This window comes from Prionailurus viverrinus, chromosome D2, assembly GCF_022837055.1.
Source record: "Prionailurus viverrinus isolate Anna chromosome D2, UM_Priviv_1.0, whole genome shotgun sequence".
Lineage (NCBI taxonomy): Eukaryota > Metazoa > Chordata > Mammalia > Carnivora > Felidae > Prionailurus > Prionailurus viverrinus.
The window spans coordinates 4,355,933-4,382,362 of record NC_062571.1 but is presented as its reverse complement, the minus strand read 5'-3'; the positions used below and the strand labels follow the sequence as shown (position 1 = coordinate 4,382,362).

The following is a 26,430-nucleotide window of genomic DNA, read 5'->3' as shown; positions in this document are numbered from 1 at the left end:
GCAGGAAATAAGTAGGCCTTAATAGATCATTTGAAAACTCAATAAGACTTTGTTGAGTAGAAGTGAAATATATCTTCAGTGTTTCAGGTAAACTTGCGCATCTTCACCTGAGTTTGTTTTCCTGTGATTTGTGGGTTTTTTGTTTTATGGGTTTTTTTTTGCCTTTTATTTTGTTGTTGTTGTGGAGGTGTAATGGTATATAACATCATATTAGTTCCAGGTGTACAATGTCATGATTGGCTATTTGTATTTATTGCAAAATGATCACCACCATAAATCTAGTTAACATCCATCACCACACGCAGTTATGAGATTTTTTCCTTGTGTTGAGGACTTTTAATAACTTTCAGATATGAAGTATTATTAGCTGTATTCACCATGCTGTACATTACATCCCCATGTCTTAATTATTTTATATGTGGATGTTTTGGCCACCTTCGCCTGTTTCTCCTTCTCCCTGTCTCTAGCTTCTGCCAACCGTCAATTTGTTCTTAGTATTTATGAGCTTGGTTTCATTGTTGTCGTTTTAAAATTCCATATCTGAGATCCTATGGTACTTATCCTTGTCTCTGCCTCATTTCATGCAGCATAATGCCCTTAGGGTCCACCCGCCTGTCACAAATGGCAAGTTTTTATTCTGTCTTATGGCTGAACAATATTCCATTGCATGCATGTATATACACACACCCCACCTTTTTTTATCCATTTATCCCTCAGCGGACAGTTAGGTTGTTTTCATCTCTTCGCCATTGGAAATAAAGCTGCAATAAACACTAGGGTACATATATTTTGGGGGGTTAGTAGTTTTGTTTTCTTTGGATAAATCCACAGAAGTAGAATTTCTGGATCATATGATGGTTCTATTTTAAAATTTTTGAGGAACCTCCATGCTGTATTCTGTAGTGACTGCATCAGTTTACATGTTCACCAATAGTGCACAGGGGTTTTCCATTTCTTCAACACACTCACCAACACGTTATTTCTTACCTTTCTCATGATAGCCATGGTAACAGATGTGAGGTGGTGTCTCATTGTGGTTTTGATTTGCGTTTTCCTGGTGATTAGTTGAGCATCTTTTCATGTGTCTGTTGGCCACTGTATATCTTTTTTGGAAAAATGTCTATTCCGAACCACTGCCCATTTTTTTAAAAACTTTTTTTAATGTTTATTTACTTTTGGTAGAGAGAAAGAGGGGGGGAGAGAGAGACAGACAGAGAGAGAGAGAGACAGAGACAGAGAGACAGACAGCCTGAGTTGGGGGAGGGGCAGAAAGAGGGAGACACAGAATCCGAAGCAGGCTCCAGGCTCTGAGCTGCCAGCACAGAGCCTGACTGGGGCTCGAGCTCACGAACTGTGGGATCATGACCTGAGCCGAAGTTGGATGTTCAACCAACTGAGCCACCCAGGCACCTGCTCTGCCCATTTTTTAATCGGATTGTCTTTTGCCATTGGGGGTCTATGAATTCTTTATATATTTTGGATATTAAACGTTTATCAGATCTATGCTTTGCAAATGCTTTCTTCTATTCAGTAGGTTGCCTTTTCATTTTTTGATGGTTTCCTTTGCTATGCAGAAGCTTTTTAATTTGATGTAGTGCCACTTACTAATTTTTGCTTTTTGTTGCTCTTGGTTTTGGAGGAGATCCAAAAACTCATTGCCAAGACTGATGTCAGGGAGCTTTCTGCCTGTGTTTTCTTCTAGGAGTTTTCTGGCTTCGGGTCTTACATTCAAGTCTTTCATCCATTGTTAATTTTTGTGCATGGTGTAAGACAGTGGTCTAGTTTCATTCTTTTGCACGTGACTGTCAACTGCACTTTTTTACAGAGAGCAAATTGGTTTTTGAATGCAAGAGAATTGAAAAATCCTCACTGGTAACAAAATTCTAAAACTACTTTAATTGTTCAGTTCAAACAGTATAATTACTGAAGGAAGAGAAGAGTTTTGTGACAATGACTTCAGTGTCTAGAGAAAGGACATTAGATGCCATTTGAACAACAACATGCAAATATGAGCAGGGTAGTTAATACCGTCCACAGAATCAGTCATACTTTGCTTTTGTATAAACATGTCCACAGCTTTACCCAGACTTTCGCCAAAATGTCAATCATTTTCACCAAAAACATTGCCAATTTTCTCATTAACTCCTAACTGAATATGAGAGTCTCTGCAAATGTTTCCTTCCGAAGTCTCCTGTGGTTACTGTTTTATTCACATTAGCCTTATAAGGGAGACTTTTTCTCAAGAAAAAATATTGTACTAGCAAAATAATGACTTTTGCATTATTATTATTTGCTTCCTTGGCTGTGCCATAAAAAAAGAGAGATTTTGATCTTCAATAATATCTGTAATGGTAACAAGAGCTATTATATTTTTAAAAATTGTAGGATTACTTCTTGGACACTGAAAGCTTTTGGAATATGAAAATGCTTCTGGTATGGTACACTCACTTGAGCTAAAAAACCGATAATTTTATACAGTGTAGAACATTATTACAACTTCTTTCGTGATTATTTCATGTGCATCTGAATTTATTAACATTTTTATTTTGTTAAAATTTTTATCTTATCACTTTCTTTGGTACCAGTTGAATAAATCATGCATGTGACTTTCTTGGCTGTCAGTATATGCTGGTTTATAGCTGACTTCCCGCCGTTTTTGGCATTTAATGCATAATTGCACACTGTACAAATTACTTCAAAAGGGCTTTTCCTCATTTAATAAATGTTCACTATTGAGAAAATGTATCCATCTACACTAATATACAGTAACAAACATTTTGGCATTCTGGGTTTCAAACATATACAAATAAAAAAAACGATAATAGCCCTCACATCACCAGCAGAACTGAAGATTGTTCATGCTGATAGATGTGTCTGTCATTCTCCTAGCTGACTGTAAATGTGCCGGACTACTGAAAGACTGGGGAATATGTGAATCAATAAATCTCATTCACATCTGAGATAAAAGAGAATTTTCCATTTACCTTCCAGGGACAGATGTGCTTGGAAGGCATAGTCTTGCCCATCTTGCCCAGAAAGTTTTGGGGGAACCGGTCTGTATTTGGGGACCGGTGAATTTTAAGAGGTGTTTAGGGCTTGACAGATTTGCATCTGTGTTAGTGTGATTTGGGAGTGAGGCTGTTGTTACGAACATCTGCCTTTCAGAGACATGGGCATGGGAGCAAGGCACCTTCTGCCTGGTTCTTACCCAGACAGGGGGCTGCAGTGGTTGGCTGCCTTTCAGAGAAGGGATGCTGATCTGAAGTTTTCTCTAAAGAGAAAGAGGACCTGGGATTCTAGCCAGAGAACGGTTTTATCCTTTCTTGGATAGGAAAGCAAGTATGTTTAATTCTCATTTCCCCATTTTGGTCTTTTCCTCAGCCAAAATTGTAGGAGAAATTTAAGGATTATCCTAATTTTTATTTGTGGTGGTATGATTCTTACCTAGGGTTGCCATTTAAGATATTTAAGTACTAAAGTTGTAACCTAAAAATAACTGCTGAATCTATCTATCTATCTATCTATCTATCTATCTATCTATCTATCTATTTTTAGTGTTTACTTATTTTTGAGAGAGACAGAGTGTAAGTGGGGGAGGGGCAGAGAGAGAGAGGGAGACACAGAATCCAAAGGAGTGCTCTGAACAGATAGATGCTCACACAGATTGGCACCTGCTTTATATCTTTCATCTGAGGTCACAAGGTCAGAATTTTAAGAAATGTCCTCTATTTCAGGGGTAAACATATAAGCATGAGCTTAGCTGACTTGGAAAGTGGTTAATCTTCTATCGCTTTAAATTTTTATAATCCTGGACAAGAAAACAAAACAGAAACAAATGTTAGCACCAGAGGGACCACAGCAGGCTGAGGTACAGTTGGCTGCAAGTTCCCGCAGTCCCTTGGGCCGCTGGAGCCGGGAGTGGGTTCCTGGTGTTCCGGCCGCCTTTCCCGCTCCTTTTTGCATGCTGTGGTTTAGGGAATGTTTAACTGCACGGGTTTGGTTGTTAGACATGGTTCAAGGTCTTTCTGCTACATACCGGCTGGATGAATATGGGTGAGTTATTTAACCTCCCTGATCCTTGGTTTTCCTTCAGGAAAATAAAGATGATGCCTGCCTGGGGCGCCTGCATGGCTCAGTCGGTTAAGCATCCGACTTCAGCTCAGGTCGTGATCTCACAGTTCGTGGGTTCGAGCCCCGTGTCAGGTTCCGTGCTGACAGCTCGGAGCCTGGAGCCGGCTTTGGATTCTGTGTCTCCCTCTCTCTCTGCCCCTCCCCCGCTCATGCTCGCTCGCTCTCCCGCTCTCTCTCTCTCCTTCAAAAACAAATAAAAACATTTAAAAAAATTTTAAAAAAACATGATGCCCGCCTTACAGATTTAATGTGAATTTTAACTGAAATCAATCGTGTGACATGCTTGACCTAGTGTTTGACATATAACCTGCGTTCTAGAAATGTTAGTTATGATTGCTGCACTATATCATGTGGCACTCTTGTGTAAGAGGTCAGGGTATCACAGTGATGTTAATGACCCTGCCCCAGTCACATCTCTGCTTGTAACCATCTCCGTTCATGGCAGTGGTTCCGTTACACACGTTTAGTTGGGAACAGCTTGGATCTGTGAAGTAGTCATTGCCCATGCACTAATCTCATTGGCCAACTCTTGATGTAACCGCAGCATCTCCGTCACTGGCCATGATGCGATTTAATCTCTAACGCGGAGGTCTTCAGGGGGGTCACCTTCCTGCAGCCACACAGGAGCCCATGAACCTCTCGTCTGCTGGCTCCCCCATCTTCTCAGGTCTGGAATCTTCCATTGGGTTCTCTGCATCTGAGGGCTCCAGGAGGAAGGGGAAGACAGCACAGACGATCATACAGGTTTTTGAAAGACCAGGCCTGGGAGCGGCCTCTGTAACTTCTGGCAAGGTTCCCATGCAGGGAGGCTGTGAAATGCAGCCAAGCCGTGAGCCTGTGGGAGAAGTGAAGCGGGCTGGTGGAGCTTGGCCAGAATGGGCCTGCGGCGTGCCCTTGCCCTATGAACCACAGGAGCGTACGCACGGCCCCGTTACAGCGCATTTACTTGAGCCTCGTAGATAACACAGCAGTCATCCCAGGGGAAGGGATTGGGGACGGAAGTGGATTGCGTGGGTCACTCATCTGGATGAGGGCACAACCAAATTTGCTTTCCAGGCACCGTGAGCCCACTTCCAACGCTATTGATTTTATATCCATGCAGGTCCTTAGGCTGGAATCCTTCATTACTGTTCCATGACTGTTTCAGTGAAAAGGGGTTTAAATCAGTGACGTTAACCAACGTGCTGGTTACTGAAAGGCCTTCTTATAGTTTTAGTATTTTCAAAATTAAACTTTTATTCTATATCATTATTTTTTGGAGGCCACGAGACATTTTCCCCATCCAGTATTTTGCAGATTATACTTAACTGGTTTTTATGGATTAATACTTTAGCTTTCTTCCCCCCCCCCCCAATTTATTTATTTTGAGAGAGACAGAGACTGTGTGACTCGGGAAAGACCAGAGAGAAAGGAGGGAGAGAATCCCAAGCAGGCTCTGAACTGTCAGCCCAGAGCCCCATGTGGGGCTCGAACTGACAAACTGTGAGATTGTGACCTGAGCCGAAACCAAGAGTCAGTTGTATAACTGACAGAGCCCCCCAGGCACCCCAATACTTTCACTTTCTGAATAAAATTTCAATTTGGTGAGAAAAATGTCACATTTTTCTAGACTTCATTACTTGTGTAAATGTTCAGAGTATCTTAATAGCTCTTTAAACGTGGGGCTTATTAAATGGTTCATTTATTTAATGTTTATTTATTTATTTTGAGAGACAGAGAGCACGCCTGGGGAAGGGGCAGAGAGTGGGAGAGAGAGAATCCCAAGCAGGCTCACACTGTCAGTGCAGAGACTGGTGCGGGGCTTGATCCCATGAACCGTGAGATCATGACTGGAGCCCAAATCAAGAGTCCAATGCTTAACCAACTAAGCCACCCAGGAGCTCCTTAATAGTTCCTTTCCTAAGGAATCTTCTCAAAGCAGTAATACTGTGTCCTGAGCTCCACCCTTAACGAGTTTTAAGCAAATGGGTTATCTATTTAAAAAAATTTACAAGTTGTTAATTAAAACTTAGATTATAAATAATGGTCATATTTACAAACAGTAATTTTTTACATGGCAATGCTGGATATCTTCATACGAGTTATCTCAGTGATGCTGTTAATTAATAAACTTGGAAATTGCTGAGCAAAACCTTGTAGAAGTGATTTTGACCTTTAATTTAGTTTGGCTAACGTCGGGTAATCCCAGGAAATTTGCTTTTAGCTAATATATGCTTACTGGATTTTTATTGACGCCTTCTAGGAAAAAGCCAATAACTCAAACTGAGACCAACCCCATACTAGAATTAACGTATATTTCCAAAGCCAGTTAAGTGTTCACGTTGCAATTCTACAATACATGTTCAGTTTGTACCGAGTTGTTTTTGCATGCATCCAAGCTGGCTGAGCCAGTGGTCCATTTCCAAGTGCATCCTCCAGACTCTGACCTACGATTAGGAATGAGCTTTGCAAGTAAATTTATGAAAGCTGAAGAATTTTCCCAGTGATTTCTGTGGTTTTATGCTTTCCTGTAGAATAGGGAAGAAGAAATATCCAGAGGGAATGTGGAAATACTCCCTATGCTTTCTGCCCTTTAAAAATCTAAGTGCATAGGTCTCCAAAGTTAAAACAGCTCTTCACTGTTTTGAGCACATGTTTTTACTACGCTGACTTTCTAAAAGAAGAGGGAGAGTGTTTCAGGAGGGAGATGTTAGGTACCACTTTATGTTCTGCAACGAAGTAATGAACGATGGGGACCAGAGAGTCTTGCGTACAGAGTGGCCATTGGTTGGAAGTCTCCTAAATACGTCCCAGTACCATCCAGAGGTGCAGGATTGCCTGGTAACATACAGGATGCTTAGTTACATTTGAATTTCACATGAACTATTTGGCAGAAATATGTGCTAACAATTATTTATTGTTTTTCTGAAATTCAAATGTGACCGAGAGTCCTGTATTTTTATTTGTTATAGTTGGCAACCATAAAATGTATTGAACCTCTCATTGTTGGTCCAAGCTTTCAAATTTTGGAGTCCGGGAGTGACTGACAGAGTTGAGGTCATATGCCCCTTTTGGGTTTCCAGGTCAGTTTCCTGTGCAAGGAATTGCATTGTTTTGAACAGAGCTGGCCTGAGGGTGAGGGTGTGTGCCAGGACCGGCCGGATGAGCAGCTAGGCGGATTTGCAGTTGGGTGCACACGGAAGACAGCCAAACATCATGATGGTTCTGAGCTCTGTTTTCTAGCCTGTTGTGAAGAACAGGTCCCATTTGTCTTCCCGAGTTTTCCAAGATCCTTTAGCATCCTTAAATTACTGACTTAGGCTGGTTCAAGATAGACGCCTGTAATCTGCAGCCAAGAGATCTTAGCAACATCGTTTTTCATGGTAGTTTCAGATACTGCAGAAGAACTTATTGCGACATACCTGCCTGGTTACAGGACCTGTTATTTTATTTTAAGCTTTTTTTTAATTTAAAAAAATGTTTTTATTTGGAGAGAGAGCACAGAAGGGGACAAAGAGAGAGGGAGAGGGAGAATTCCAAGCAGGCTCCACATTGTCAGTGCAGAGCCTGATATGGGGCTTGAACCCACGAACTGTGAGGTCATGACCTGAACTGAAGTCAGATGCTTAACCGACTGAACCTACCAGATGCCCCTCTGTTATCTTATCTTCAAATACTGGAGCCTTGGAGTTTATGAGCGCTCCCAGTAGCCCCCTGCCCTGTCCAATCAGACTTGATACTGGTCAGCACACTCTGTGAGGGGAAACATCTTGACCCTGTCCAAGTGTGGCAGGACCAGTGGTATAGCCTGGAAAGCTGGAAGTCCTGCTCCTCTTCTGTAGAAGATAAGGCTTCCTCTTGAACCAGTACAAGAACGTGCTTCACTTTTCTGACCAAAATTGGTGCTGTTGAAAAGAAATACATCCAGATGGAGTGAATATATTCCATACACAATATTTGGAAACCAGTATCTTATGTAATGTACCGCTCCGTATGTTTTGTGGATGTGAATCATGTGGCAGCCACTCACGGACTTTGTGATATATGGAAATTGCTATACGGCATGAATTTTTTTTAAGCTTAGCCTTTTATACAGCTCATGAAATTTAAAGTCTTGGTCCTTGCCCCAGAGTAGATCATTTCCCTAGAATATCAGAAAGAGTAAGTACATTTTTCTGGGCTCTGACATAAAACGATAATTCATAGAGCTAGAGATGAGAGAGCTGGTCTTTGTAGACGCTTTACATTTAATGCTGGGTTACGTGAAGTTACAAGCTCCAAAATTGCATATGTAATATGCTATTGTGGATAATGTGTGGCTCAGGTGTTGGGTACATGAGCAAAATCAAGAAAACTCTCTCCATCCTGTATTAGGCATTATCCCGCTGATAACCACAGGTGAGAAGAAACAAGTAGGAGCCCAGACATATTGTAAGAATTTTGTAGTTGGTGCTGTTGTCAGAAGTTTAAAAGCAGTGACTTCGATTTTTACTAATAAAATGGAATGTAGTAGCTGGGCTTTACCAAAAGTTCAATGCATGGAATTGTCAGTTGCCTTTAATCTGCTCTTCTACTAGGAGTGGGGACATTAGGTATGTTCACTTTGAAGTTTTTGCTAACAGGGATGATTCAGTGTAGAGTGTAAATCTGAACACTCTAAAGGAGTGATTTAAAAAAATTAACATTTATTTGTGTTTGAGAGGTAGAGAGAGTGAGGGGGGAGGGTAAGAGAGCGAGAGAGACACAGAATCCGAAGCAGGCTCCAAGCTCTGAGCTGTCAGCACAGAGCCCCACGTGGGACTCGAACCCACGAACAGTGAAATACTAACCTGAATGGAAGTCGGGCACTCAACCGACTGAGCCACCGAGGCGCCCCCTAAACTTTAGTTTAAACTGGCGAGTAATGTAATTGGAAACCTAGATGGACAGCTGGGAAATTTTTCCTAAAGGTCAAAGCCACAGCTTAACATCTAGAGGGTTGACAATACGGGGGGTGTAGGGGAGGATTTTGAGATAAAATAGGGAAAAAAAGTGACTGGAAACCTTGGGTTTTCGCTGCCAAGAAATGGTGCCAACCTGTGTGGCTGCATCTATTATTATTATTTTTTTTTCATTTCCAGGGCTTTGGAACATGCTAGTACTTTGAACCTTTTTCTCCTTCTAGGCCATTACAAAGATTACTGTCTACTTAAAGCTCCAACGATACTGTCATTGCTGTTTTATGCAGACAGTGTTTTGAGGAGTTTATTTAAATAAATCAGCATAACGTGTGCGGTCACTCTTCATTCTTCGGCATTTCCTCGAGGAGCCCTCTTCATTATGTCTCTTGACCCGCATCTGTAGATACTACTCTCTGGTCTCAGGACCAGAGACATCCTGACATCCTGTCGTCTTCTAGCTCCGACGATCTCTCTGGAGAAGCCAGCCCTCAGTCGGCTTGCCGCTCTTTGGAAAGTCATGTATCTGTTGTTCTGGTTGCATTTATGCTTTTCTTTCATATTCAGCAATTTTATATGATATTTGTGGTGTTTCTATTCATCTTGTTTGTGATGTATAATATGTGTTGAATCTGTAAGTTAACATCTTCAAAACATAGGAGTTTCTATCTCTTAAAATTTACCGGCTGCCTTTGTGGTTAATATTTTCCAGTAATTTTTAACAATTGTCAGAAATTTGCCCTTTTCCTTTCTCATTTATCCTTACAATAGGAGAGACCATTTTTCCCACGTCACTATGTCCGTGTGGCTTTTGATTTATTTTTTTTTCTTTTCTTTAAAAGTCTTTATGAAAAAAAAAATCCTTATCTGCCATCTACTTTATCTTGATTTTACCTTCCAGTTTGCTAAGCCTCTTTTTAGTTGTGTTTCATTTTCTGGTCATCTCATCCATTAAGTATTCTGTTGGTTCTTTTATTTTTTATCTCTAGAATTTCCATGTGAGACTTTACCATAATTTCTACCTCGTGTCTTTTAAATCCTGAGGCCCTCAGTCCTACAACCTCAAGGAACTGGGTTCAGCCCACAACCCTGTGAGCTTAGCGAGGACCCTGGACCTCAGGGAGATGGCCATCACCTGGATTACAGCCCATGAGACTCTGAGGAGGGGACCCATCCAAGTGGTACCCACACTTCCAATCTGTGAAAACTTCAAGATCATATATGTGTGTTTGTTGAAGTGGCTGCAGTAATAATTTGTTACACAGCAGTAGACTCACAGCACCACAGTTTGACTCACTGGGGCAAAAGTAAATAAAATTATTAAGTGCAGAAATTGCTTAACTTTTACCAAGTTCCCAATACTATAAAGGAGTATTTGCATCTCACGAGGGTAACGACTTGCACAACCATGTTCCTTCAGTGGCTACAGTGGCTTGTGGGAGACCCTTTTCGTCAGCAGCCATCCAGAGGCAGAGCTATTTCCAGCTCGCACACATTCCAGGGAGCCCACCTATCAACCAGGAGGACCATGGCTAAATATTCTACCACAAATGGAAGGGACGGCTATTGGGTTTTCTAGATAAGGAAATCCAGCATTTCGGAGCTGTTGCAAACTCCTAATTTCTTAAGAACAATGGGGAAAAGTAAATGAAGGAAAGCTTTCACTGAATAATCTGTCTCTTGAAAGGGAAATACTGAATATTCTCCCATTTCTCACTGAAGCCACCCTTAGCAAAGACCTTTTTCTTGTCTCAGCAAAGTGCTTATGATCAACAACTTTCTACCTCTAGGCTGTATCTTCTCTTTCCAGAGGCAAAAATAGCTACATCTTTTGAGTCAAATCTATGGTTTTTGAAATGCTGTTACCTGTGCTTTCTGTGTGGTGTCCTCACTAGTAGGATTGGGTTACCCATGTAACCTTTTCCCTGGACTCCTGATGGAAGCATCTGCAGGTACCTTTCCCATGTGTTATGGCAGCCTCTCTTTCACCATGTGGAACAGTGTCTTACGCTTTGAGGAAGGGGCACAAATTGAGAATGGCAGTGGTGATCAGTGCTAATCTTTTTTTTAAGATTTTATTTTTGGGACACCTGGGTGTCACATTTGGTTTTGACTTGATTTCAGCTCAGGTGGCTCAGTTGGTCTGACTCTTGATTTCGGCTCAGCTAATGATCTCATGGGTTCATGGGATCAATCCCTGAGGTGGGATCTGTGCTAACAGTGCTGAATTTGCTTGGGATTCTCTGTCTCTCCCTCTCTCTGCCCCTCTCCCCACTCCTGAGTGCATGCTTCCTCCCTCTCTCTCTCAAAATAAATAAATAAGCATTAAAAAAATAAAGATTTTATTTTATTTTTTTTTTCAACGTTTTTTATTTATTTTTGGGACAGAGAGAGACAGAGCATGAACGGGGGAGGGGCAGAGAGAGAGACACAGAATCGGAAACAGGCTCCAGGCTCCGAGCCATCAGCCCAGAGCCCGACGCGGGGCTCGAACTCACGGACCGCGAGATCGTGACCTGGCTGAAGTCGGACGCTTAACCGACTGTGCCACCCAGGTGCCCCAAAGATTTTATTTTTAAGGAATTTCTTTATTCAACGTGGGGCTGGAACCTACAACCCCAAGTCACATGCTCTATGGGTCAAACCAGCCAGGCAGATCTCTGATCAGTGCTACTCTTGAGAACGGGTGTCACCGGAAAGACTTGACCGTCTGGACAAGAACTCCAGACCTGACACCTGTATAAGCACAATACCGCTGCAGTCACTCAAGTCCGAAGAAATAATACCTCAAAGCTGCAAAGGACCTGAGTTCCTAGGAAGAACACCTACTATACATTTGGTCTCCTTAAAGTCTGTAATTCTCTCCGCAGCATTTTGGCAAACGGTCTGATGAAATCGCTTGTTTACCTGTAAAAATAAGTTTGCAGAATCTGCCATGACAACAAGTGAGGATTGGGTCAAACCAGCTCTTCTCTGTGTAGAAGCTTTGGAGCTTCTCCAGAGGGTTGACTCAAGCTCGTGCACCAATATGAAATGATTGCATAAATACATGGAAACATTCATAGTAGAAGGGCATGACTCCAGAGAATCTCCGTTTTTCCTGGCGTGCTGTTGAAGAAAGATGGCTCCAACAGGTGTCTGTGCCACAATGTCATCTTCCAGTAGGTGAAAAGAATTGAATGCAGACTCATTGACAGGGACATTAGAGGTATTTAATGTTAGCATTGAAATCCAAACAAGGAAATCTCCGACTGTCTGAAAGGGAAAGTGGTCAGCCTCGCGGTGAGAAGGCATGGTAGCTAATTACACCTGTAATGAAATGGATCACATGTCCATGTTCATCTTTGACAGTTCTGGGCATTAAAGAAGGAAATTTGAAGTAAAAAACAAAAAAAAAAACCCAAATAAAATACAACACTATCACTATCACTTGAATTACAACTATTTCTTTTAAAAATCAGTGCTTTTTACACCCGTGGGATGCAGTTAAGCCTGGAAGTAATGGGGTGTGTGTGTGTGTGTGTGTGTGTGTGTGTGTGTGTAGGGTGCATTTAAAAAAATTTATTTTTAATTTTTGACAGGGAGAGAACTCGAGCAGGGAAGGGGCAGAGAGAGAGGGAGAGAGAGATTTTTCAAGCAGGCTCCAAACTGTCAGCACAGAGCCCGACATGGGGCTCGAACCCATGAACCGTGAGATCATGACCTGAGTCGAAGTCGGACGCTTAACCAGCTGAGCCACCCTGGCTCCCCAGGATGCATTTATTAATGGGAGTTGTATGGAGGACACTGTGTACCTCTTATTCAAGTATTACACACAATTACAAGACATTCACATATGCAATTTATATGATAGGAGAGTGCTCGGAATAAGTTTTAAGCTTTGTAGGAATGTGATGAACAAGTTATTCACTTGATAGCTTATCTCAGTTGTCTGTGTGAAGATGATTTTTTCTGGCCATCTTCACCTGCAAATATTGCACTAACTGAAGAAAACAGTTTTTCAGTACGACTATTTCCCTAAGTTGTCTCTGGAAAGAGTGGTGCCAGGAGTTCAAGCTGAAGGTGTTTCAATCCTGTGCCTGATGGGGGGTGACGTGCTGAGTTGGAGCCGTCCTGTCACAGTAGGAGGGAACTTGAGGATACACGGAGACCCCGAGGAAAGCCGTCGCGTTTCTGCTGCATACGAGCCACTGTGAGCACAAGCGTGGTCTCCCCTTGTCAAGATTGAAGGGCTCGGTGGATGGCACGGATGGGTAATAATGAGGGGAGATGAGGTGTTTTCATAATCAAATATCCTTTTTAAGTTACATAAAAATGTATTTATCTTGAGAGAGAGCAGGCAGGGGAGGAGCAGAGAGAGAGGGGGAGAGAGAGAGAGAATCCCAAGTAGGCCCCACGCCGCGACGTGGAACTCTGAGGCCATGACCTGAGCCAGAATCAAGCATCAGACTCTTAACCGACTGAGCCATCCAGGTACCTCACGATTTAGTTTATTCTTCAATACTTTTTTCCATTCACACCCACACACGTGCTTGTGCATGGATTTATTTATTATTTTTGTTGTAATTACCAAAGGTTTACAAAAATGGATCATAGATACAATGTTTACTTTTTGCTCTGGTCATTTAATGATTTGTGTTGTTAAAACCTTCAGTTTATCTATTCCTATGCAGCCGCAGGTCAGTCTTTTAAGGTATATGTATGTATCATTAGGCTCATTACTTTTTGTCATCAGCTGGAGCTGTGTGCAGGGCGTTCTTCATTTAAAAATTTTTACCTTTCAATTCTGCACATTCTAGTTAGTACTTTACATTTTTTTAATGTTTATTTATTTCTGAGAGAGAGGGAGGGAGAGAGGGACACAGAGAATCTGAAGCAGGTTCCAGGCTCCAAGCTGTCAGCAGAGAGCCAGACGCAGGGCTCGAACTCACTAACAGTGAGATCGTGACCTGAGCGAAAGTCGGACGCTTAACCGACTGAGCCACCCAGGTGCCTTGATTTATTTGTACTTTAACTAGCATTGTATCCTTTCAAGTGGCCTTGATTTTTTTTTTTTTTTTTTTTTTTGGAACAGGGGTTTAAGTTGTAACTCCCAAGTATCCTGTGGGTCTGAGTGCAGCCTGGAGTCCTCCTCCTCAGGGAGGTGGGTGTTAGCATCTAACCCCCTAACTGTTGCTCAACGCAGAATTCTTTCATGGCTGCAGAAAATGCTCTACCTTGCATTATACTCTAATTCTGGTACTTGAAGATTTGAGTTTGTTTCTTGTACATTCAGCTGTAACTTTTTAAAATAGAAAAAAGCACTGTTATTTTTTTCAACATATCTACGTCCCTATGAATTTTTTGAGAGAGCTTTTCAAACCGGCCTCGTTTATCAGATTATTGAGAATGGAGGACCACTTCTCATCCCTGATGACTGCACAAATCTCTGGACGTGTGTGCACAATTTATTGATTTACTCACTCGTTCACTTAGTGATGCAGATGTGTTAATTTTTACAGTGTTCCGGAAGTTCCACCGAGATGCCGTCGGCATTGCTTTGCCTCGGAGCCCAGCCTCCTGCCGGGCGTGGTGCCACAGAGGTCCTGTGTGCCTTGCGGCTGGCGGCTCGTCGAGTCTGCTCCAATGTGGTAAGTCAGCACTGGCTCTGAGCTCCTTTTTCCTCGCCGTCTGTTCCTTTAACGTCAGCTGCTCTTGATTTGCATTTTGGCATCTGGTTGTGTTGTTGGTGCCCGTTCATCTGGCATTTTTGGTGGAATCGGGCCTTCCTGTGGTATCCCTTTTGCTCTCTTTTGTGTTAGTTTTGCCTTGCACTGTTTAAACGTGCTTGTCCTCCGAAGGATACGAGGGAGGATACAGCCATGGGTCCTATTCAGATGGGTCCTGTTCAGATTGGCCTCCCCGACTGGTGAGTTTCGGGTGTTTCGAACCAGCTCCGTCTGGGCAAACTGCCGAGTCATCGAAAAAACCAGACAGGTTCTCCTTCCCTCTCGAGTTTTTGTCCTGAGGTCTTGGCTTTGGTGCAGAGAGCGTTCTGTGGTTTTATGCCTGCTAAGGAAAGCACATGGTCGGGTCTGTGTTCCGAGATGGCCTTCCAGAGCCCGGGGGCCCGAGACGCAGGCGCACGAGCGTTGTCCTCCTGCCTGTGGCTGCCAGCTCTTGTGGGGCCTCCGAAGGGCAAGTCCTGTCCTCTTCCGGGAAACCCGCTGCTTCTTGTATGCACCAGCCCTTGCACTTAGCTTTCTAAATGGCATGACTTCACTCAGGATGATTTGGGCCTTCGGTGGCCACGCCGGGAAACGTGTGACTTGAACACAATTGTTCACCTGACAAGTGCCTTTGAAAAGTAAAGGAGTAAGTTTTCTCAGGACCAGTTGGGCAGCGGTTTTCATTGGTTTGCAGGGGCCTCCCAATGAAACCCTGAATCAGAAATTCTTTCAGTAAAAGATTCTTTGCCCAAAGCTAATGAGAAGTTAGCAAACTCGACTCGTTTCCTAATGAGTCCCCCCCTCCCCCCCAGCCTTGCCCTCCAGCCGCCCCGCTGTACCCAGCTCTCTCTTTCCTCCCAGCCTCTGCTCTCTGTCTTGCCCCTCAAGAGACCTTCCCCTCCCTTCCCCTGTCCAGATCCCGTATCTCTCACCAGCAACTCTCGTAAAACCCCCACATGGCAGTGCCTTTACACAGTCTTCACTCCCAAGAGCCAGCTGTACAGGCAACTGTAGAATCGAGCCCGTGGACTTGAGCTGAATGAAGAGATGCGTTTAAAGAGTTTTCTAGATGCAGAAAAGCCATAGAATTTAGCCAGACCAGGCAGTGTCACCGCCTTTATTGCTTACTCTTGTACAGCATTCTGGCACTTCCAGAACGAATGCACGTTTACTTTCTCATTTTCTCCTCGTACCGCTCGTGTCGTGTAGATGGACACTTGGGTCTACATTTGACGAACGGAGTCAGAGATTCAGATTAATGCCCGACCCCACAAGCAGTTAATATTAAAACTGGCCAACAAATACTACGAATTACAGCACTGTATAATCTTTCCCTGGCCGTGCTGAGCACATAATCGTATTTTCAGATCTCTTCTTTCTGTCTCAGTTGTTGACAATGATATTTGATTGTGTATCAGAAAACACATAGAAATGTACAAATTGGTTTAGTTTTGTAGTCTTGGGATTGCCGACCTTGGCTTCTCGTCTGCTGCTTTTGGTTTAATAGTAAACAATTTTTACTCTTTCATTAATATGTTCAAAATGAAATTCTTCATATGATCAGATTTTTTCAGTTTTTTCTTCTATTTTAAGTTGTGTGTAACACAATCATTGAGATTCAAAAAACCTTGATTATTTATACTTTGTAATTCTGCATCTTTCTTTATATATTGATTTATGTAACTGTTTCATTGAAATTACCTTCAGACTACCTTATAAATTATAAAAATGTCAAAGGTCTTCAAAAGCTAAGGGGTAACTATGGGCATTCTGTGAAAGGATTTCATAAAACCAACTTGTGCTAGCTAGTTCAATATTCTTCTTTTACAAATTTTCCCCAAATCCAATCAGTAGTCATGGATGCTTATATAACACAGGTTAATATTTGGCTCCGTTGAATTTATACTCCCCTTAAACACAGGCTAATACCATGACTCATTGTACCAGGGACAAACTGTACATGCGTATTAGGGCTGGTGTGAAGAGGCTGCATGCTCTTGATTAAAATTATGTGATATTTTGGTACATTCATATGATCTGTGCATTTTTAAAAATAAATTTGAAAACTGCTCCAAACTAAAGTTATTACATAAAAAGAGCCGGGGCCTAAAGAATAAAAAGGGTGCAGAATATTCAGGTAAACTTTCGCAGGCAAGTGCCCAAGAAAGGAGTAAGTTTAGCAAATTCAACAACAGACATAAAAATCGATTTTCCTAGAAGGGTAAAGGTAACATCACCATCCCTGGAGGTGTGAATCAGGTGATTACCAAGGACTCAGAATGTTTGATCACACTGCTCAGTCCTTGCGTGGCATTCCCATTCACCCAGCACGTGTCCTAGGATCCGTTGTCATGGTGCACGGGATTCTAGATTCTCAAGTTGAGTAGACTGTAAGTTACTAGTATTCAAAAGTTTGATGCCTCAATAGCTGTATTTGTCATGCTAGAAGGAACAGAGAGCTAATGCTTCAAAAACAGGATTGTTCACTGGAATGGTATTCCTCGATGGCATAATTCAAATTTTAGTAATTTGACAAGTTAATTGAGGAATAATTCAGACTTAACTCCTTAGCAAATTAATTTGGGATCCAATTTGTTACAGCGAAGTAAATCCTGAAAGAAATGCAGAAGTGTCTGATAAAACCATAAAAATGATGATAAATGGGGCTGTGTAGCAGTTTTGCATTTCCCGGCTATGTGGCGGGGAAAATCCAGTGGTCTGTTTTTATGCCTGGGTCTCACCATAGACATATACAAGAACATTGATTAAAAATAGAGCACTACATAAATGTTTGATTTAATACCCTGTAAACAGTTCTCTTCTTTGTCTGAGGAATATTAAATTTCTTGTGTAATTTTCAGCAAGTCTCGGTGGTGCCTTTGGGAAATGTGTCACAAATGGAAATTAGCATTATGTGGAACAACTTATAGTCTGTCTGGAGTGGAGACCAGACACGGGGTTGTATTGTGAGTTGTAAGTTGAGGGGGATGGAGTCGTGGGGGTGGAATGACCCTGGGTCTCTAATCAGAACCGGTGGAGAAGTGTCCACCAGCCAAGGACACCTCTGTAGGATTTGGAGAATGAGAAATAAATTTGTGTTCTGTTAAGTCACCGACTGTTCCTATTCTGCATGTTGGGGTGGCCAGGGTTGCCTTTAATAATAGAAACTCTTACACCTAACTTCACAGGACATTGCTTTCTGAGTCAGAAACTTGAGATTAGGAATTAATGAGGTCCTCATGAGTGCTCGGTGTCAGTGGAGAATCTGGGATTCACAGCTGGGATTTTCTGTATACGTATTTTTGATATCTTTTTTCCCGTGCCAACTTGTCAAATATGTTACTTTTACTTTGTGTTTGGTTTAAAAGCTCCCTAGAGCCAGAGAGGCAGGATTGGAATAATGACAGGAACCCTTACCAACCGTTTACCTCCTTCAGGGTTCCGGTCCTTCCTTTGGAAGTGATAATGGCTCTCAGCGTAAATTGTGAGGATTAAGAGGAGTACTTCAAGTTACAGCTTTCCTGGAGTACTTTAACACAATGCCCATACGTGGAAACATAACAGCAGTCCCTTCGGCTCTTCATATTGAGCTTTCTAAACTAAAAATTCCGGAACTTAGCCTTATTCCTATCTGGGAGTATTTTCTCCTTTCTTTTGTTTTTAGTACCAGCCGTTTATATAAATCATTAGTCTTGAAACTGGGCACAGAATTGCCTATGGAGTTTTCTACTAAACATACGCACACAAAGTAATGTCCAAGTGAAAATATATGTGGAAATCCAGAGAGTTAAAAATGAAAATTTGTATTTATCATAGCCTTTTCTGCCATGGGAATTCATGTTATTATATTGCTAATTATAGGAATATGTCATTATATATATATATATATATATACATATATATATATATACACACACACACACACAGAATATAAATATATAGTAAATTATAGTAATATATATTATATATAATACATATAATAAATATATGGTAATATATGTATATATATTACATATATATAATAAATATATAGTAATATATATGTGTATATATACACACACACAGAATATAAATATATAGTAAATTATAGTAATATATATTATATATAATATATAGTAATATATGTATATATATTATATATATGATAAGTATATAGTAATATATGTATATATATTATATATAATAAATATATAGTAATGTATATGTATACATATACACACAGAGAATATAAATATATAGTAAATTATAGTAATATATATTATATATAATATATATAATAAACATATAGTAATATATGTACATATTATATATATAATATATAGTAATATATATGTGTATATATATACACACACAGAGAATATAAATATATAGTAATGTACTGATAAATATAGTATATAAATTTATATACTGTGCATATATATAGTGTATATTGAGTTTTATTTGAAATTTTTTACTTGAAATATATATGAAAAATAAATGTATAATTTTGTTATTTGATAAGAAGCCTATAAAATTGTTAAGCACATGATCTTGTGGAAAAATGAAAAACTTCAGGAAGAATTTTCAATTTTATGCTGAAATTGTTTACAGTAAGAAAAGGTGCAGAGTGTTGATATTTTGAGCCAATTGTGTCATCAAGGTTATGGAGCCCACCTCCTCTTAGGAACGATTTTGTGTCAGAAATACATCAAGAGGGAAGAAGCAGTGAAAAAAGGAGAGGATGGGTGAGAAGTGTGGCATGAGTTTGAGAAAAGTAAGGCAGCGTATCCGGTGTGGTGTGTGTGACGCCGTGGCCACCCCACGGCCAGGGTCCACAGGAGCAGGGGGGAAGGTGTGCCCTTAGCCTTGTCTTCACATAGGCTGCGGACTCACGTGTGGACTCACACATACGGGGATGGAGAGTTGTGTGTTTGGGTTTGAACTCTAGAGGAGTCTTGTAGTAGATGATGCAGAAGCAATTCGTTTCAAGAGTCGGGACAAGAACTAGGTCATGTCGCGCTAAAAGGCGATCGTATTATCTGGTGCCAGGTGTTCCTGACTAGACTTGATCAACGAAGTGAAAAGCTGAGAGAGCAATTTAGGGTTTGGTTTTGTGTCAAGATGTCTTGTTGCAAGTATAGTTCTGCAACATTGTTCGTGTTGTTTTAATTTTCCTTATGTTGTTATGACCTCTCAGTAAGTGTTGCGAGGTTATTCTGGTCATAGGACTTTTCCTTTAAGTACAGTCATAGGACCGGTGCTGGGGGTAGAAACGGGAGACAGAGCAGTGACCTCGCGTGTTGGGGTCCTTCTCCGCGTTGTGCACCTGTTACCTGTGTGCTGTATGCTCATTACTGCGCCGCGCCTGCCTGCACGGGAGGAAACTCAGGGCGAGGACACGGTAGAGGTCATTCTTGAGTGGTCGTTTCGTGAATCGCCCCTGCGTCTTGCCGCCCCACGGAAAGATAAACCCAAGTCAAAAGATGGAACATAGGTTGAAAATAAAATTAAGATTTCAGCCTTGGCAAGATCTCTGTGCACACGTTGCAAGACGGCTGGCAATCTGAGGTGCTCGCCAATGTCTTTGTGTCTCTGTATATGTATCTTACACACAAGTACATGCATGTATACATGTTCCACAACTATTTTTACTTTGTACATATTGTTATGCCACATGTATTATTTATTTTATGATATGCTATAAAGATACCTGTATGCCTGCACTTCTATGCCACTCTATTTTTAAAAAAAAATTGTAATCTTTATTTTTATTTTTGAGACAGACCGTGTGAGTGTGGGAGGGGCAGAGGGAGAGGGAGACACAGAATCCGAGGCAGACTCCAGGCTCTGAGCTGTCAGCACAGAGCCTGATGCGGGTCTCGAACCCATGAACTGTGAGATCATGATGTGAACCGAAGTCAGATGCTTAACTGACTGAGCCACCCAGGGGCCTCTATGCCATTCTATTTTTACTGCCTCCATGGTATTTCGTATTTTAGATGTCCCTCTTTAGTGAGACTCTCAGTTGATTCTAGTGTTTCTATTTCAAACAACGCTGCAGTAATATTTGTGTGTATTGCTGGTATATACAATATGAGTATTTCTATTATTAAAAGTTTATTTATTTTGAGAGAGAGAGGGAGGGAATGAGAGACAGAATGAGAGTCAGAATGAGAGTAGGAGGGGCAGAGAGAGAAGGAGAGTCCTAAGCAGGCTCCAAGCTGTGAATGCAGAGCCCGACGTGAGACTCAAACCCATGAACTGTGAGATCATGACCTGAGCCAAAATCAAGACTCAGACACCTAACCGACTGAGCTACCCAGGTGCCTCACAATATGAATACTTCTACCCAATAAGACCCTACATACAGAATTGCTAGATCAAAGGTCATAAGTATTTTACATTTTGCAAAATCAATTAAGTTGCCTTCCAAACAGCTGAATTTATTTACATGTATAAATGGTTGTGAACGGTTATTTTATCAATCTTTGGAATTTATGCCGATCTGAGAGCTGAAATATATTCCATTTTTATTTTATGTTGTTGTTAATTTGAAGAAGCATAGTGCATATTTTAAAAATAATCCTTTGAGTTTAACATTTTTAAACATTCTTTGGTAATTTTACCAGTGCTCTTGGTTACCAAAGAGGAGGGAGGTTGAAGGGCAGGCAAAATGGGTGAAGAAGATAAAGAGGTACACACTTGCATATGTAAAGTAAATAAGTTTTGCGGTATAATGTACGGCATGGGGAATGTCATCAAGAATACTGTAGTAACGTTGACGGAGACAGATGGTAACCAGGATTATTGCAGGATCGTTTCATAAGTTATAAAAATATCGAGTCACTGTGATGTACACCTAAAACTAATAGCATATTGTATGTCCATTACACTTCAATAAAAGAATAATTCGGGGTGCTTGGGTGGCTCAGTCAGTTGAGTGTCCTTTTGGCTCGGGTGACGATCTCAAGGTTTGTGAGATCGAGCCCCACGACCGGCTCGAGGCTGACAGTGCAGAGCCAGCTGGGGATTCTCTCTCTCCCTCTCTCTCTGCCCCTCCCTGCCCACTTGCTCTCTTTCAAAAGAAATAAACAAACTTAAAGAAAAAAGAAAAATTTTACTAGTTTTTCTACCTTTTGAAATTTACTTTTGAAAGTCATCAGCATCCTGTTTCTAAAGCACCTACTCCACCTACTGTCCTACCAGCCATGTATGAACATTTCGGTGTCATCCTCACCAACGTTTGTATTTGTATTTTTTTTTCTTTTCATGATTGCTATCCCAGTAGGTGTGAGGCAGCGTGCTGTGATTTCGACTGGCACTTTCTGGATGACTAATGAAGCTAGGTATCTTTTCATGTGCTTTTTGGTCACTCATACTTTTTCTTTAGAGAAAGGTCTATGCAAATCATTTGCTGTATTTTAAAAACTAAGACCTTACTTTTTTTTGAACAGTTTTAGGTTCACAGCAAAATTGAGGGGAAGATACAGAGATTTCCCATATGTTTCCTCCTCCTATACTTTTGTAGTGTCGCCTCATTATCAACATCACCCTCTAGAGTGATACATTTGTCACGGTCAGTGAACCTCCAGTGATACATCATAATTGCCCAAAGTCCATATTTTACATTAATGCCTGTCTATTTTTAGGCTCTTGGTGGTGTACATTTTGAGAAATGTATCCGGACACGCAGCCATCATTATGGTATTGCCTACGGTGTTTTCACTGTCCTAAAAATCTGCGGTGCTCTGTCAGTTCACCCCTCCCTCCCTCCCTGGCAACCGCCGATCCCTTTTCCCATTTCCATAGTTTTGCCTTTTCCAGAATGTCATATACTTATATGCAGGTTTTTCAGGTTGACTTCTTCTACTTACTAGTACGCACATAAGTTTCCTCCAGGGATTTTAATGGTTTGACAGCTCCTTTTAAGTGCTGAATAATATTCTACTGTGTGGATGTACCACGGTTTATTCATTCGTTCACCTACCCGAGGACGGACATCTTGGTTGCTTCCAAATGTTGGCATTTATAGATAAGCTCGTCTAAACATCTGTGTTCAGGTTTGTGTGTGGTCATAACTTTTCAGCTCCTTTGGGTATATATCTAGGAATGCAATTGATGGCTTGTATGATAAAGAGTATGTGCGATTCTATACGAACCTGCCAGACTCTCATCCAGACTGGCTGTACCATTTTGCCTTCCCACCAACAATCATGAGAGTTCCTGTTGCTTCACATCCTTGTCAGCATCTGGTGTTGTCAGTGTTCCAGAATTTGGTCTTTCTGGTAGGCATGTACTGCTGTTTCACTGTTGCATTTCCCTGATGTCATCGATGTCAAGCATGTTTTCATATGTTTATTTTGCATGTGTATATCTTTCTGGTGAGGTGCCTGTTAAGGTATTTGGTCCATATTTAAATCAGGTTGTTTGTGTTATTGTTGAGTTTTAAGAGTTCTTTGTGTATTTTAGATGTATCTTTTGCAAATATTTTCTGCTAGTCTGTGGCTTATCTTCTCATTCTCTTGACATTGTCTTTTGCAGATCAGAATTTTTTTCAAGATTATTTATTTATATTGAGAGATACAGAGATAGCTCAAGTGGGAGAGAGGCAGAGAGAAAAAGAGAGAGTGAGAGAAAGAGAGAGAATCCCAAGCAGTCTCCACTCTACCTGTGCAGAGCCTGTTGTGGGGCTTGAACTCATGAAACCGCAAGATCATGACCTGAGCCAAAAATCAAAAGTCGTATGCTTAACTGACTGAGCCACCCAGATGCCCCAGAGAATTTTAATTTTAGTGAAATCCAGCTTATCGATGATTTCTTTCATGCATTGTACCTTCATGTATTGTCTAAAAAGTCATTGTCCTATCCCAGTATGCCTGTTTTCCAATATTCGAGGAGTTTTGCAGTTTTGCAACCTACATTTGGGTCTGTGATCCATCTTGAGTTAATTTTTTTTTTTTTTTTTTAAATTTTTTTTTCAACGTTTTTTATTTATTTTGGGACAGAGAGAGACAGAGCATGAACAGGGGAGGGGCAGAGAGAGGGAGACACAGAATCAGAAACAGGCTCCAGGCTCTGAGCCATCAGCCCAGAGCCTGACGCGGGGCTCGAACTCACGGACCGCGAGATCGTGACCTGGCTGAAGTCGGACGCTTAACCGACTGCGCCACCCAGGCGCCCCCATCTTGAGTTAATTTTTGTGAATTGTATGGATTCTGTGTCTAGATTAAATTATGCACAACTGGATGTTTTGTTGAAGAGTATTTTTGCTCTATTTTATCAGCTTTATTCATTTGTCAAAGATCACTGCATGTGTGTGGGTCTATTTCTGGGCTCCCTGTTTTCTTCTGTTGATCTGTTCTTCTCTTCTTTTGCTGGGACCACACTGTCTTGATTACCTCCGCAAGTCTTAGAGCTGAGTAGTGTCAGTCCTCCAGTTTTGTTCTTCTCCCTCAATATTGAGTTGGTTCTGGGCTCTCTGCCTCTAGAAACAAACTTTAGAGTCAGTTTGTTGATATCCACGAAATAACTTGTTGAAATTTTGATTGGGATTTTGTTGAAGCTGTTGATCAAATCGGGAAAACCTGACGTCTTGACAGATTGAGTCTTATCTGTGAACCTGGAATATATCTCCATATATTTAGTGCTTTGATTTCATGCATCAGTTTTGTGGTTTTCCTCATATATATCTTGTACATATTTTGTTAAATTTTTACCCTAGTATTTCATTTTTGGGGTGCTGATGTAATGATATTATGTTTTTAATTTTAAATTCTACTTTCTTGGTTCTGGTATAGGAAAGTGATTGACTTTTGTGTGTTAAGCTTGTGTTCTCCAATCTTGTTTTAATCACTTACTAACATTTGCTCGAGTTTCAATTGGCTTCTTTTATTTTTGAGTTACAGTTTTATATATTCTGGATAAATGTCCTTTACAAGATACATGATTTACACATATTTTTCTCCCATTCTGTAGGTTGTCTTTTCACCTTCTTGATGGTGTCCTTGAAAGCACAGTGTGTGTGTGTGTGTGTGTGTGTGTGTGTGTGTGTGAACGTTCATATGTATTCCTTAGGATTTTTTATATGCAAATTATGTCATCTGTGCAACTGCAAATATAGATAGTTTTACTTGTTTCTTTGCACTGTGGATGCCTTTTAGTTGAGTCCTGTTATTTTATGCGTTCTGACAATTGCTGACTTTTTTTTTGAAGTATTTTATCTTTTCATATTTGTTATGTGACTGATGGGTTGGGATATATGTCATTTTGCTAATTGTTTTCTCTCTGTCATGACTTTTTTATTCCTCCACTTCTCAATTTAAGCTTTCTTTTTTCTTGAATAGATATCCTCTACTTTATCATTTTAATTCCTTTGTTTTTTTTTCTTAAAATTTGCCCTATTTTTGAGTTGCTTTCTTAGTGGTTACCTTAGGATTAAAATTAACATCTTAATTTAAAATATCTGGTTTCAGAAGAATGCCAGTTTAATTTAAGTAGAATACTAAACCTTTGATCCAGTAATAGCTTGCTCTTGCTGTACTCTTTAGTGCTATTTTTATCATATAAATTACATCTTTATATATAATAAGCCTATCAACACTGTTTTATAATTTCTTTACACAATTGTCTTTTAAAACTGATGTAAGAAGAATTACAAACAAAAATATATTTCTACTATTTCACTATTTATGTATCTATTTAACTAGATAGATTGATGCTTTTTATTTTTTGTGTGGAACTAAGTTACTGTATGTTGTTTTTTACTAAAGGATTCCTTTTAGTATTTCTCATAGGGCAGGTCTGCTAGTGACAAAATTTTCTCTGTTTTTGTCTACCTGGAAATGTTTTAATTTATCCTTCATTTTTGAAGGATAGTTTTCCTAGGGATAGAATTCTAGATTGATAGTCTTTTTCTAGGAGTAATTTGACTACATCATCCCGCTGTTTTCTGGCTTCCATGGTCTTTAGCAAGAAGTTCATTGTTTTTCTTATTGAGAATTTCTTGTACATGATGAATCACTTTTCTCTTTTTGCTTGAGATTTTCTATTTTTCTTAGCTTTTAACTTTTTAACTATGTTGTCCTGATGTGGGCATATTTGATGTTGCCTGGTTTAGGGTTCTTTATGATTCTTGCTTTTGTAGATTATCAAATTTGGAAAGGTTTCAATTATTTTTTCAAACGTTCTTTCTGCCCTGTCAGTCCTCTGCTTTTGGGACACCAATGATGTGTATTTCATTATGTTTGATGGTGTCCATGATCACTGAGGCGCTGTTCATTTTTTCTTTCATTCTCTTTTTTCTCTAATTGGATATTAATTGAACTATCTGGAAGGTCATTATTTCTTCTGTCACTTTAAATCTGGTGTTGACCCTCCTAATGAGTTTTTTATTTTAGATACTATACTTTTTAGAATTTCTACCTTGTTTTCTTTTATAATTTTTCTCTCTTTATATTTTCTTTTTAAAAATGTTTATTGGGGCACCTTGGTGAGCGGCCAACTTTGGCTCAGTTCATGATCATGCAGTTCGTGGGTTTGAGCCTGCTTAGGGCTCTGTGCTGACAGCTCAGAGCCTGGAGCCTGCTTTGGATTATGTCTCTCTCTCTCTCTACCTGTCCCCCACTCACACTGTCTCTTTGTCTCTCAAAAATGAATAAATGTTAAAATTTTTTTAACGTTTATTTATTTTGAGAGAG

The 26,430-nt window shown here is 40.5% G+C and overlaps 1 non-coding gene across 1 annotated transcript; it reads right to left on the bottom strand.

Moving 5' to 3' along the window:
* Window positions 1-8,896: 8,896 nt before the first annotated feature.
* TRNAG-UCC (transfer RNA glycine (anticodon UCC)) lies at window positions 8,897-8,981 on the bottom strand. Its single transcript has one exon. It is a non-coding gene; the product is annotated as a tRNA-Gly (tRNA).
* Between the last annotated feature and the right edge of the window lie 17,449 nt (window positions 8,982-26,430).